The 12,936-nt window shown below is 45.2% G+C and overlaps 1 long non-coding RNA gene across 1 annotated transcript in view; it reads left to right on the top strand.

Annotated features, from left to right (window-relative positions):
- The first annotated feature begins 2,353 nt into the window (after positions 1 to 2,353).
- The window catches only part of LOC143830692 (uncharacterized), a 37,539-nt gene continuing 26,956 nt past the window's right edge, over positions 2,354 to 12,936 (top strand). The window contains exons 1-2 of the long non-coding RNA XR_013228573.1: positions 2,354 to 2,478; positions 11,973 to 12,094. This is a non-coding gene — a long non-coding RNA (uncharacterized LOC143830692). The remainder of the gene's footprint in view (positions 2,479 to 11,972; positions 12,095 to 12,936) is intronic.

Here is a 12,936-nt window from a genome sequence, read left to right as displayed (position 1 = left end):
GTGAAACATTTTTTTCCTGATATCTAGCCTACATCGTTGTACTTGTAGTTTAAACCCATTACTGCGTGTCCTCTCCTCTGCAGCCAACGGAAACAGCATCCTGCCCTCCTCCAAGTGACAACCTTTCAAAAACTTAAAGAGGGCTATCATGTCCCCTCTCAACCTCCTTTTCTCCAGGCTGAACATTCCCAAGTCCCTCAACCTATCTTCATAGGGCTTGGTCCCTTGGCCCCAGATCATCCTCGTCGCTCTCCTCTGTACCCTTTCAATTTTATCTACGTCCTTCTTGAAGTGAGGCCTCCAGAACTGCACACAGTACTCCAGGTGTGGTCTGACCAGTGCTGTATACAATGGGACTATGACATCTTGTGATTTTGATGTGATGCCCCTGTTGATACAGCCCAAAATGGCATCCGCCTTTTTTACCGCTGCATCACACTGCCTGCTCATGTTTAATTTACAATCCACAAGTACCCCAAGGTCTCGTTCACACACAGTGTTACCTAGAAGCGTATCCCCCATCCAGTAGGCATGCTTTTCATTTTTCTGACCCAGATGCAGAACTTTACACTTATCTTTATTAAATTGCATCATGTTCTCATTTGCCCATTTTTCCATTGTGTTCAGATCTTGTTGAACTCTATCTTCCGGAGTATTTGCCAGTCCTCCCAATTTGGTGTCATCTGCAAACCTGATGAGTAGTCCCTCCACCCCCTCATCTAGATCATTAATAAATATGTTAAAAAGTACCAGGCTGAGCACCGAGCCCTGAGGTACCCCGCTACTCACCTCTCTCCAGTCTGATGAAACACCATTGACAACAATGCTTTGAGTGCGGTTCTCTAACCAATTCCCTATCCATCTAACTATCTGAAAATCCAGATTGCAGTCCTTCAATTTAGCCATCAGAACATCATGGGGAACCTTATCAAAAGCTTTACTAAAATCCAAGTAAACAATGTCATCGAATTTCCCCGATCCAGCAAACCTGTTACTTGGTCAAAAAAGGATACTAGGTTGGTCTGACAGGACCTGTTGGAGACAAATCCATGCTGACTTCCAGAGTGGGTTGTTGTGGCAGTGGGGGTCTTCACCCCTGGACAATTTTCAAGGCACTGCCTACCCTGGGAGTACTGAGTAGGGCCAAAGAAGAGACACACTCCCATAGGAGGCCCTGCATGCAGCCTGGAATGCCATGATGGAAGAGAGTCAGAATAGAAAAAAATAAATAATAAATAAACTGTGAGCAGGCACGAATCTCTTAAAAAAAAAAGACCAAGTTCCTCCAGACACATCGCTCCTATTTGCCCCACTGCCAGCCCATTTACTAGTTCTGCAGCGGCAGGGGAAGGATCCTTGTCCCCTCACCCAATAGCCAGGCTGACCGTGCTGATTGCAGATGGCCACCCTGCAGTGGTGGCTGGAAGGGGAGCTGAGCATCAGCTGGCTTCCCGATTGTCCACGTTTGTTGGCTCTGGCCTTCTGTAGCTGCCTTGATGGGACATGGAAACACTTAGCCATTTTTATTTGTACAATGTTTGTTTTGATTGCCCGGTGAGTAAAATGTTCGTTTTAGATTTCTTCAGTTGGACCGATCATGAGGTGAAATGAAGCAGCTTCCTCAAAAAAACAACATTTGAGACATATTACAGGACCCAGATCTTGTTACCGCTGAATTTTATAACACAGTTCCTGTGTGTGCCGCGTTCCGAAAGCAGTAATGATTTCTGATGTGTTAAATTGATGGAGAGACCATGCAGTGTAAACAAAGGAATTTAATATGTCCTTACTGAGCACGATATGGATTTGTGGGCACCACTGGTTTTGTAGAGGATATTATTTGGGTTTTCCACCCCGGCATACAAATCTGGACCTGTCCTGTTTGACTTTACCTTTGAGCTGAACCCCCCAACACTTCCAAAAACAAACCCAAGCAAGATAGCAAAGATGATGGAACGGTTTTCAGAATGAGCATGTGTGTTTGGTTGGGGAATCAAATTTTCAAATGCTTCTCTATGTAAAAAGAAAATGGTGCAAGCAGAAAACTAGCCGCTCAGGAAACCATTTGGCCGGACCCTGTGTTCTTGGTGTGCTAGATTTTTATAACCAGGAAATGTTTAACTTTGGGGGTGAGCATTCATCAGTGGGATCCCACACCTGCATCTTGAAGTGGTACAGTCCATTCAGCTAGCTCAGGCTTCTGCCATTTTATTCTGCTGAAGGAACAGGGAATGGGAAAGAGTTGTTTGAAAGCAGCCATCGGACTTAGCAGATTGGCTGGAGGTCTTGTCTGTTTGGTTTCAAAATAGCTGGAAACTCCTGCACATTCCAGTGCATCACTGCTCTCTTGTCATGGAGGGTAAATCATTGACAGTTCTACAGTACCACGGAAGCAGCCCTTGGCGTATTATATGCGAGGAGAAATTGTTCCAGAGCCATTCGGGCATGAGGAATTCCGTTTCCACTGAGACCGCTAAGGTCAGTGCGACCAACTGAGCTCGGTTCTGCTGAGTAAGGAATGCTCCGGAAGGGAGAATTGCCTGAGGGCACTTTTAACTTCTACCTCCACAGATTTTGGCAGATTAGTATCAACCATGGAAAAAAGCTGAAGGGGGAAGGTACTTTGTACAACTGAGAGTCACTGCCATTCAACATGGCAAATTAAGGACTTTCTGGTCACTTCGTGCCTCTGCCAGGATCAGTTCTGTAACTATGGCTTGCATTTCTGGGGCAGAGCCTGTTGGTGAGCCAGGGGGATGTAATCATTAACATTTGAGGAGTATGCTTGGAAGAGGTGTGGGTTCAGATTCCCACTCGGCCGCAAAGCTGGCTTGGAGCCTGGAGCCAGTCTCTCTCTTTCTAGCCTAACCCATCTTGCAGGACTGTTGTGAGGAGAGGAGAAGTGTGTTTGGCTTCAACCAGAGCCAACGCCATTTTGGCCCTGGCTCCCGCCTTGGGGAATGAGCTGCCGGCTGTCAAAGTTCTGAAGGACCTGCAAAACAGCACTCTTCTGCCAGGCGTCCTGTTGAGGCCGACACTGGGCGCACACTAAGTCTGCCACAGGCCTCCCCCGCCCTCCCCCTAGCATTCAGAGTCTGGATATCTGGCTCGTAAGTGAAATCTGGAAACTGGGTTTAGCGGGATATTTGCAGCATTGTCTTTTAATAGAAATCAGTTTTACTTGTTTATGGCTTTATTGTTTTAACCATTTATGTATGGATTCCCGTGTATTATTAGCTGCCCCAAGACTTTTGTAAGAAAAGGGTAGCTTAGGAATCCAATCAGTAACTACACATGTTGCCCTGAGGCTCAGGGCCTGAGCACCTCGGAAGATCAGCAAGATAAAATAAAATAGATATGTCTATGCATGTCCCCCGAAGAACATTGCGCTCCACAAATTCCAACCTGCAGATAGTCCCCAGCCCCAAAGATGCGCAATAGGCCCTGGCTTCAGCTGGGTGGGAAAAGTTGCCAGGTGGGATATGGGTGCTGTCAGAGCTGACAAAGTTCTGGAAGGCATGCCAGATGACATGGGCCAGATACCAAAAAGGAAAAGAGGACTTCTGATGATCCTCCCCCCGTTTGCCCTCTTATGCACGCAGATGCCTAAATTGTGCAAAAATATAATAACCACAAAAGCTTTATGACGGCAGAGGTGATTTGCCATTGCCTGTCCCTGTGTCATGGCCCTGGACTTCCTTCAAGGTCTCCCATCCGAAGTGCTCACCAGAGCCAGCCCTGCTTAGCTTCAAAGATCTGACAAGACTTGGCCAAAATGGGCCATGTTGGCCATGTCTGAGGGAAATCAGAAGATCAAAAATTGCTTATTCCAAGCACTGAAAATTATCTGTTCCTGATTGATTTATCTTTACGGTGTGCTTATCAACCTGGCATAGTTAGCTTTCCTCCTTCTTTCCCAGAACCATCTCTCTAACTGGTCCTTCCCCTCCTTTCAGACACCCTTTCCCCACCATTCCCCTCACAAAATAACAACTGGTGTGTGTGGCGGGGGAGAGAGACTCTCTAATTATGGTGCATTTTTGTTGATTGCTAATCACAGTCTGCAAGGCACAAAGCCAGGCCTTCGTTAGAGAATGATTGCCACCAGCAATGGCATACCGATTTGGGGACGGAAACCCCGGCCTTAGCAACTTCACACGCTGTAACAACATAGGGTTGGCTGGCCTAGCTTTGGTTCAGCATCAGACAGGGGCATCTTGTTAGATAAATGAGAAGGAAACAGAAAGTGTGAACCCAAATGAGTTCCCTTGAACAAAAAGAACCATCTCATCCGTAGCTTTTGTATACAATCCCACCTTTTAAAGTCTCAGTTATTCTCAGCACCACACACACACACAGACAAACACACACGTATCATGGTTTTTTTTAAATAACCTTTCAAAACAAGAACTATAAAATGAAAACCGTGATTCTTGAATAAGGTTGCCAAACTTCTTGGAGGAAAAACAATGGCCTGACTAGTTAGAGCAGGGGTAGTCAAACTGCGGCCCTCCAGGTGTCCATGGACTACAATTCCCATGAGCCCCTGCCAGCATTCGCTGGCAGGGGCTCATGGGAATTGTAGTCCATGGACATCTCGAGGGCCGTAGTTTGACTACCCCTGAGTTAGGGCTTAATATGTGGAAATGGACAGCATTAAGGCAAACCCCATTTCCCGAGGGAGATGGTTGTCTGGACAGGCTGTGTGTGTGTGTAATATTGCTGCTGATCTTGTGTTTGGGTTTGTGTGGGGTTTTAATGGGGGGTGGGGTTAATAGTTTTTTTAATGTCAACTGTTGTTACCTCCCACGAGTCGCTGCCAAGACAGGTAAAAAATCCATCCATCTATCCATCAATCAGCTTTTCATGGAATTGAGATCAATAATATCATAAATAGCATCCTAGTACCAAAGGAGCAGGACATTGCTTTTCTCCTGGCCAGCTGGCAACACCAGGGAGCTGTCCTCCAACATACTGCAGGGTATTTGATGAGACAATGACCTGAGCCTATGAGGCTCATGTGGCTAGTCCCAGACTGTTTACTAATAACTTGCACCTTGCATTGCTCTTGGAAGCTAATTGAAGCCACCAAGAATGATTGTTTTACAGCTCGCTTTTCACATGGAAAACTGCATCCTCACATTTATAGGGTTTCCAACATGGTGCCCAAGCTTGTCAGAAAGAGGTCATTGTACAGCAGGGCTTGTTTTCCACTGATGGATTGGCACTTGAGGTTTCCTTAGGCAGGTCCATTTCCCCTTCAGTATATTCTCCTTCCCAGGAAGTGTAAAGAAGGCACAGATCCAGACTCATAGCACTTCGAGTTTTAAAAGAGAGTAATCTTTACTAGGAAAGATTATTTACAAACATATATCATATTCATCTGATCCAGGTTCCTTATTGAAGCAGAGTACAAAAACTTTAGATAGTTTAAAAAGCAGCACACTGCAAGCCTCTATGGCTGCACTGCAAGCAGACTACATGCCACATATCAGTAGGTATAAAGGGCCTAATGGAATCTGCTCCTTGTTTGCTTCTGCAAAGCACATGCTGAGGCAGGAAGTGGACAGGAGCCCACCAGAATCTTCAAAGCACATGGCTTAGAATTCTCTGCAACCTCTCCAATGACTACTTCATGCTACTAGAAAACACACTGGTGCAGCTCAGCTGTTTAAACAGCTTAACAACAGCCCTTCAAGGCTGACTTCAGCAAATTCCTTGCTGACTGCAATTTAAACTATTTGCCACTCCCTCTCAAAATTCCGTCTCAAAAAGGGTTGGGGATCCCTGCATTAAAATGGCCAGGAGCGATCCAAATCCATGGGAATAACTGCTTGAAAAGATGGACTTCCTGGTTCATTCTGCCCCCATGGATCACCCCTGTGTGAGTGCTCCATGGCTGCTCCCACTTGACATTACTTTGTTTCATAGCAAGGCTGCCCATGGATTGAGTTCCAAAGCATCGTTCTGGAGTTTTCAGCCTTTGTGCTAATTTTGCTCAGTTTATTTATATGGAAACAACCGCCAGACTTTAAAATAACACAGACTTCTCCGCAGAAGTGGCGACTGCTGTTCACTCCACTGCAGGGGCCTGAGCAAATCGCCTGCGCCTCACACTTCATATCCCTACAGGAGGGTGATTATCTCTTAACAGCAACATCCTTTGCTGTGGATCTGAGAGCAAACTGGGAGGGAATTTAAAATGTGCGGAGCTTCAAATGTACCAAACAAGGGAGGAGAGTCAAAGGGCCAAAGCCATTAAATAAAAGAGTGAACAGTATGAAATGTCTTCTGCGCATCGATGCAGGAGTCTGGCCAGTGTGATTTAGGGACAATCTGTTTATTGCACATTAATTCTGACTGCCCTATAATAGGCTGCCTAAGGAGGTGGTGAGCTCCCCCTCACTGGCAGTCTTCAAGCAAAGGTTGGATACACACTTTTCTTGGATGCTTTAGGATGCTTTGGGCTGATCCTGCGTTGAGCAGGGGGTTGGACTAGATGGCCTGTATGGGCCCTTCCAACTCTATGGTTCTATGATTCTATGATTCTATAATGCTTTTCGAAAACAATAGAGTTGGTAAGATGTAACTGGGGGCAATTATAAAAATATGTCTCTGTTCCTAATGCAGAGGCAGTCCACTTTGCGACAAGCAGCACAAACGATTCAGAAAGGTTTCAGAGGCCTATAAAACTGTCTTCCTTCCCCATTCCCCGTAAAATATGATCCACCAGTTCAAAGATGACTGCAGTGAATCAAATCCTCCGTCCCAAAAATACCCTTAACTGCATTCTGCAGTTGATTATAAATGTAAACCATGTAACATTGGCTTATTTTACATCTTTATTAAGCCGACGTGCAAATATAATGCCGCTTTTATGAGCTGCACTGCAGGAGTCTCTTCGATGTGCCCTTATATTTTAGAGGTGGTGGCCCATGAGGAATTGGATGCAGCACAGAGGATACAGCATCTGGAAATTATCTCCAGACCTAAATGTCTCCTTCAGAATACTATAAACCAGTGGTTCCCACCCTTTTTTGGGCTGCTACCCCTTTGGCTCCTAGGCCACATCCCTAGTGCTCCCCTCCTCACACACACACACACACAAACACACACACAAACACATACCCCTCTTTCCTGGTGTTAGCACTACTGCAACTTGAAAGCCCTTAGCCTGGTCTGAATTGAGTTGAAAGCCCACTATATTGCCTACATTTGTTTTTGGTTGTTGTGCAGTGGCCATAATTTAGTTTGGGAAAAATACATATGTTCTTTGTAAAAGTCATTTGTAAAAGTCACTTTGGGTCCCCACTGGGGAGAAAGACAGATGGGCAAGAAAGAGAGAAGCAAGCAATGGAAAACCCCTTGGTCAGGAGCATGCCAGAGAAGGCTTTTCCAGTCTCCTGAAGATGGAGATTTGGGGGGAAGAGTTGCCAACCCTGTGTTAAGAAATTCCTGGAGACCTGGAGTAGAGTCTGGGAAGGACAGTCTGAGGAGAAGGAGCCCAGTAGGAATATGATCCCATCCAGCTCACCTTCTGAAGTGGTCATTTTCTTCAGGAAGTTAAGAAGAGTTGGTCCTGGTCAGCACTGGAATGGGAAATCCAGCATTGGATTTCCAGCCCTGGATTGGAAATCCTACCCAGAAGCAGGCAAAGGCAAACCACCTTGGAATGTCTGTCACTAGGAAAAAATAGCCACAGCAGGAAGAGTCCGAGTGCTGTCCCCCTACTGCCCCCAAATTCCTCACTGTCCCCCTACTTCCTCAAAATTCATCGCCACCCCCTGGATCTTTCCATTGGCCCCTCCGGGTACCACCCACTTTGGGAACCCCTGCTATAAATGCTCAGGATTTTGCTTCTCATGCTGGTGGAAAATGCCATCAAGTAGCAGTGGTCTTATGGTGACCCCATTGGGTTTTCAAGGCAACAGAATACAGGACGTGGCTTGCTAGAGCAACCTCAGTGTTCCATGGAGGCCTCCCATTCAAGCACTAACCATTCCGCACGCGTTGGATAATGCACTTTCAATGCACTTTAGAAATGATTATCCTGTTCTGCACAGGAGAATCCAGCTGCCAAAGCACATTGAAAGTGCATTATCCAATGTGTACGGAATGGGCTCTGACTCACCTTCCTTAGTTTCCAAGATCTGATAAGATCAAGTTAGCCTGGAACACCCAGGTCAGGGCACTTTCCCCACTTTTCTATTCTGTTTTCTTTTCCCCCTCTATACATTTTGTGCTTTGTGGAGGGCCATCAGCATGCTCAACCCTCTTAAGAATATTTTGGGGTGGGAGGGGTGTCCCAAGCTTATGTGAAAAGAGTACATGATCAATTCTATTTTTATCTTCCTTCCTGTTCTGGGATACTTAAAATTACTAGTGATTTCACCTTATCTACAGCTTAATCATTTTTTTTGTGGGGTGAGCTTTTTCCTCTCTGGTCCTAAATCATCCTGCTGCCTGGAGTCTTTTGCCTTACCTTTATTATCCTTAAAAATATCATTCTGGGCTGACTTGGGTGGGAGTGCATAGGATTGGGTAGATACTGGAGGTGCCTGCCTCATAGGAAGATGCCTTGCCCTAACCCTTTCCCCCCACATCCTGACAGCCACCAGCTGTGAAAGGTCCCATTTGACCTCAGGAGATGGGGATAAAAGCTATCTGTGATTTTTTTTCCCTCCTCTTCTTCTTCTTCCACCCCTCATGCCTGCTTTCCCTGGCACTTTCTGGTACACTGAGGGAATTACTGGCCAGAGAGCTTCAGGATTATGAAATTGTTCTTGGTTTCTGGGTCATTTCTGGCTTGGGGTTTGTAGCTTGAGCTGGGGGAGAGTGCGGGTTGTGGCTGGGGCCCAGAAGGAGATGAACATCTCATAGCATGTCTAACAGCAATAATTCTTATCTCCTTGTGCATGGTACTACAAGCTATTAGGAGCCTGAACTGACTAATTTTTCTCCCCTGGCACGGTCTTTCTTCATATTTCTTTTGTCAGATAATCAACTTTCCCCAACATTCCGGGCCTCTAAGTATCCAGTGAGCACGCTCAGTCCTACCTTATCTATGGGATGCCATTCTGATTGCTGTGACATTTCTTATTAGAAAGAATTATGACTGTAAGAAGGGAGGGGAAAATGAGATAGCTGTAGAGACAGTTATAAAACAACAGCACTACCTTTGACAGCCATCTTAATCCAAAGGCTGAGATGTAAATTTTCTGCACATTTTGATCTGTGAGAAAATAACAGCTTTTTTTTCCTCCCGAGGGGCTATGCTCCCCAACTATATTCCTCATGATCATGCCACTGCTGAGGTGTCTCAAAACCTAAAGAATGTTTCAGGGGGTTCTCAACATGGACTGGTGAAGGAAGAGCTCTCCAGAGAAGTACATAGCAGATGTCTCCTTTCCCTGATATTGCTGCCTTCTTCAAATCAGTATTCCAGCTGGAATTAACAGCCTTAGACCAAATCGGGAACAAACATGTAGCAGTAAGTTGATGAGTGTCAGGCCAGGATCTGGAAGACCTGGAATCAAATTTTGCTTTTGTTGTAAATTTCTCCAGCAAACCTGATGCCTGTCACTTGCTCTGAGCCTTGCCTACCTTACAAGGTTGCTGTAAGGATGAAATGAGGAAGGGACAACCTTGCACGCCACCTTTAGGTCCTTAGAGAAGAGGCAGGATAAAAAGGCACCCTACAGAATTCACGTGTCACTTTAAAAAGACCAGCATGATGTAGCTGTTACAGTGTCAAGATGAGATCGGGAAGACATGGGTTGACATCTCCAACCTGCCACAGAAACTTTCTGGATGACCATGGGCCAGTCCCAGCCTTACCTACCGCATAGAGTTGTTGTATGAGGGTAAACTGGAGTAGAAGAAAACATTGTGATAAGCTTCTTTGGGGTTCCCATTGGGGAGAGAAGCAGAATATAAACATCTTATCCATGGTTCTCTTAAAATATTTGTGAAACCAGCTGAGGGGTGGAGCATGTCTGGGGTGTCCAAGTTGGAATAGGGCCAATCAGGGTGTGGCCAGCAAGCTGGCCCGGCCCCTACAGCTCCCAACCCTTCCCCCCCGGGCTCCTTGCTGCTAGCGCCCGCTCCGGGCTTGGAGACTAGTCTAAAATAAATTTGAAAAACCATGCGTTTGCAGCCCTCTTCTGCTCTTGGACTGAACATCTGAGAAACAGAAAGTGAGCTCTAAACTATCATGCTTCTGAACTGATTATGAGTCTACTAAGGGAGTTCATTCATGGTCTTCCTGTGCTTGCCACATGCAGCCACTTGGTATCAACACCAAAGACATGCAGGTCAGCTCTTGGTAGCCCAGGCCCTTGTTTTCTCCTTGTTTGTGCCATCACCTTATTCCTGGCAAGGCAGTTCAGCCGGCAGCCATTCTACAGATCCTGCTTTATAGATGGTCACCGTAGGCTACTGTTAGAAAATTTGAGCTAGCTTGCATCTTGACAGCTGCTTGCATTACTGTTGTCTCATGGCTGCAAAGAGGTGACAGAATAAAACCCTGTGACCTGACAGGCAGTGTTTTAGTGCGGTCAGCACTGACTAAGCATCAGCGGAGGCCTTTATTTACAACACAGGCTGATTTTATGTTGAAGGAAGAGGAAGAAGCAGAGCACTGGGTATAGGGAGCATTGCAGAGAAGCAAGCTATTTCAAAAGGACATGGACAAAATGGAGAGGGGTCAGAGGAGAGCGACGAGGATGGTCTAGGACCTGGGGATCGAGCCCTATGAGGAAAGGCTGAGAGAATTGGGAATATTCAGCCTGGAGAAGGTTGAGAGGGGATATGATTGCTGCTTTTAAGTATTTGAAGGGTTGTCACGGGGGGGGGGGGCAGGAAGCTGTTCCTGTTGGCAGCAGAGGATAGGACCTGCAGTAATGGGTTTCAATTACGTGGAGAATGATTTTGCCTAGATAGCAGGAAAATAATCTTCACACTCCAAGTAGTTCCACAGTGGGATTGGGTACCTAAGGAGGTAGTGAGCTCCCCCTCACTGGTGGCCTTCAAGCAGAGGCTGGACAGATCCTTATCCTGGATGCTTTAGGCTGATCCTGCATTGAGCAGGGGGTTGGACTAGATGGCCTGTATGGACCCTTCCTGCTCAATGATTCTGTGATAAATTTCATATAAGCAGCTAGGAATGGAAAGCAAGCCAAAGGAGTGAAGAATAAAAATACCCACAAACTTTCCAGTGCTGGGAGAAAAAAGTAGGGACATTTGTGCTATGGGAGCAAGGAAATTTTAAAAGCTGGAATCTCATGCCAAGGGATGCCCATCACATGGTGGGATCTGGGGATCCCCCAGGATTAAAACTCATCTCCAGACCACATAGATCAATTTCCTTGGATAAAACATTTCACTACTTTTATCACATGCGGAAATGCCCGAAGTTGCTAATTGAGGGTAAGGTTTACAGTTCTAAACAAACTTGGTTCCCCAAAATCATAGGAGGCTGAAAATCCCCTCTCCCCAGGAACTCTGCCATGAATTCAATGGATGGTCTTAGTCAAGTCACTCTGTGGAGAGGAAGTACAGCATAGATTAAATGTCAAATTTTGAATCCTGCGGCACCTTTAGAACCAATCAAGTTTTATTGGCTCTTTATCTCGCTACACATGCTGAGTCACTCGGTTCTCACATATAGGAAGGAATTAAACTTTGTTGATCTTCAACTCGAACTTCATTCTTGTATACTCTACAAATCTGTATGCTAATTTAATGCCATCTGTATGTTAATTTACCACCTTCACAGGTCTTATCTGTCTTAATCCTATCTCAGCTATAATCACCACGTTTCTTATGCATGCAATGAGCCCTTCCTGGTAATTAACCCCCCTCCTCTCTCTACCTATATGTAATGGTTAAGGAAATTTTGTTTCATAGTATCTGAAAAAGTGTGTATGCAAATGAAAGTGTGTACCTTGAATGAAACTTTGTTGGTCTTAAAGGTGCTCCTGGACTCAGATTTTGTCCTGCTGCTTCAGATCAACACCTGAAATTCCCTGAATGCCAAACTGACGTTTTTTCGATCACCCATTGAAGACTGTCTGTGGGTCTGGAGACTGAGAAGGTGCTTGATCATTGTATAACTTTTCCAATGTCATTTCTAGATCGTCCAAAGGGACTGGTTAACACATGTGTCCATTTTCCTTCTAGTCTTTTATCATCAGTACTTTAATACAGTATTAATAAGTTGCCGGGGGAGAACCTCCCATCAAGCTGCTGAGGGGAGGGAGGGGGAAGTTCTGTGCTAAAAATATTTGGAGAGATTGATGTGATGCATCCACATGACATCCTCCATAATTCATCATTTCAGTTCCCACTTCTTGTGTTTTCCATGCTTTATTTTCAAAAGATGACTTTACCGCCTTGCTAATATGTTCTGTGCTGGGTATAGCTGAATCAGAGGAGGAGATTATTTCCATTGGTGTCTTTTTTGCCATATAAACATGCCAACATCTGTTCTCCTAATTCTACTCAGTGTGATTATAACATGTTCATCTGGATTAATAACAATTTGCTGTACATGAAAAATCTCCCATGGGTCTCTGGCTTCGTCAGGATCTGTCCTTATCAGGAGATACATTATTGGCCGTACTCTGGAAATAGACATGTTCAAAGTAAGCATTTTTAGAAAGTTAATCTCAGGAGTTCATTCAACCCTTTAAGCTATTGAAAAATTTGGAACAAATATGGAGTTGTTTGTCTGCTACAGCTTGCTACAGATTAAGACGTCCTGAAACCTCAAAGGTGTTTGAACTAATTACTAACCTTTAGATATATTTGGAAACCTGAATGCTATAACACCAATCTGAATCCCCCATAGACCAGTAGTCTTAAACAAATTCAAATCAAAGACTGAGCTGGGGGGGGGGGGGAGAGGAGACTGCATTTCATACAAAGTTTTGTCAC

This window comes from Paroedura picta, chromosome 2 (genome assembly GCF_049243985.1).
Source record: "Paroedura picta isolate Pp20150507F chromosome 2, Ppicta_v3.0, whole genome shotgun sequence".
In the NCBI taxonomy this organism is placed as follows: domain Eukaryota; kingdom Metazoa; phylum Chordata; class Lepidosauria; order Squamata; family Gekkonidae; genus Paroedura; species Paroedura picta.
Note: the sequence above shows the minus strand (reverse complement) of the source record. Positions and strands in the feature narration are given on the sequence as shown.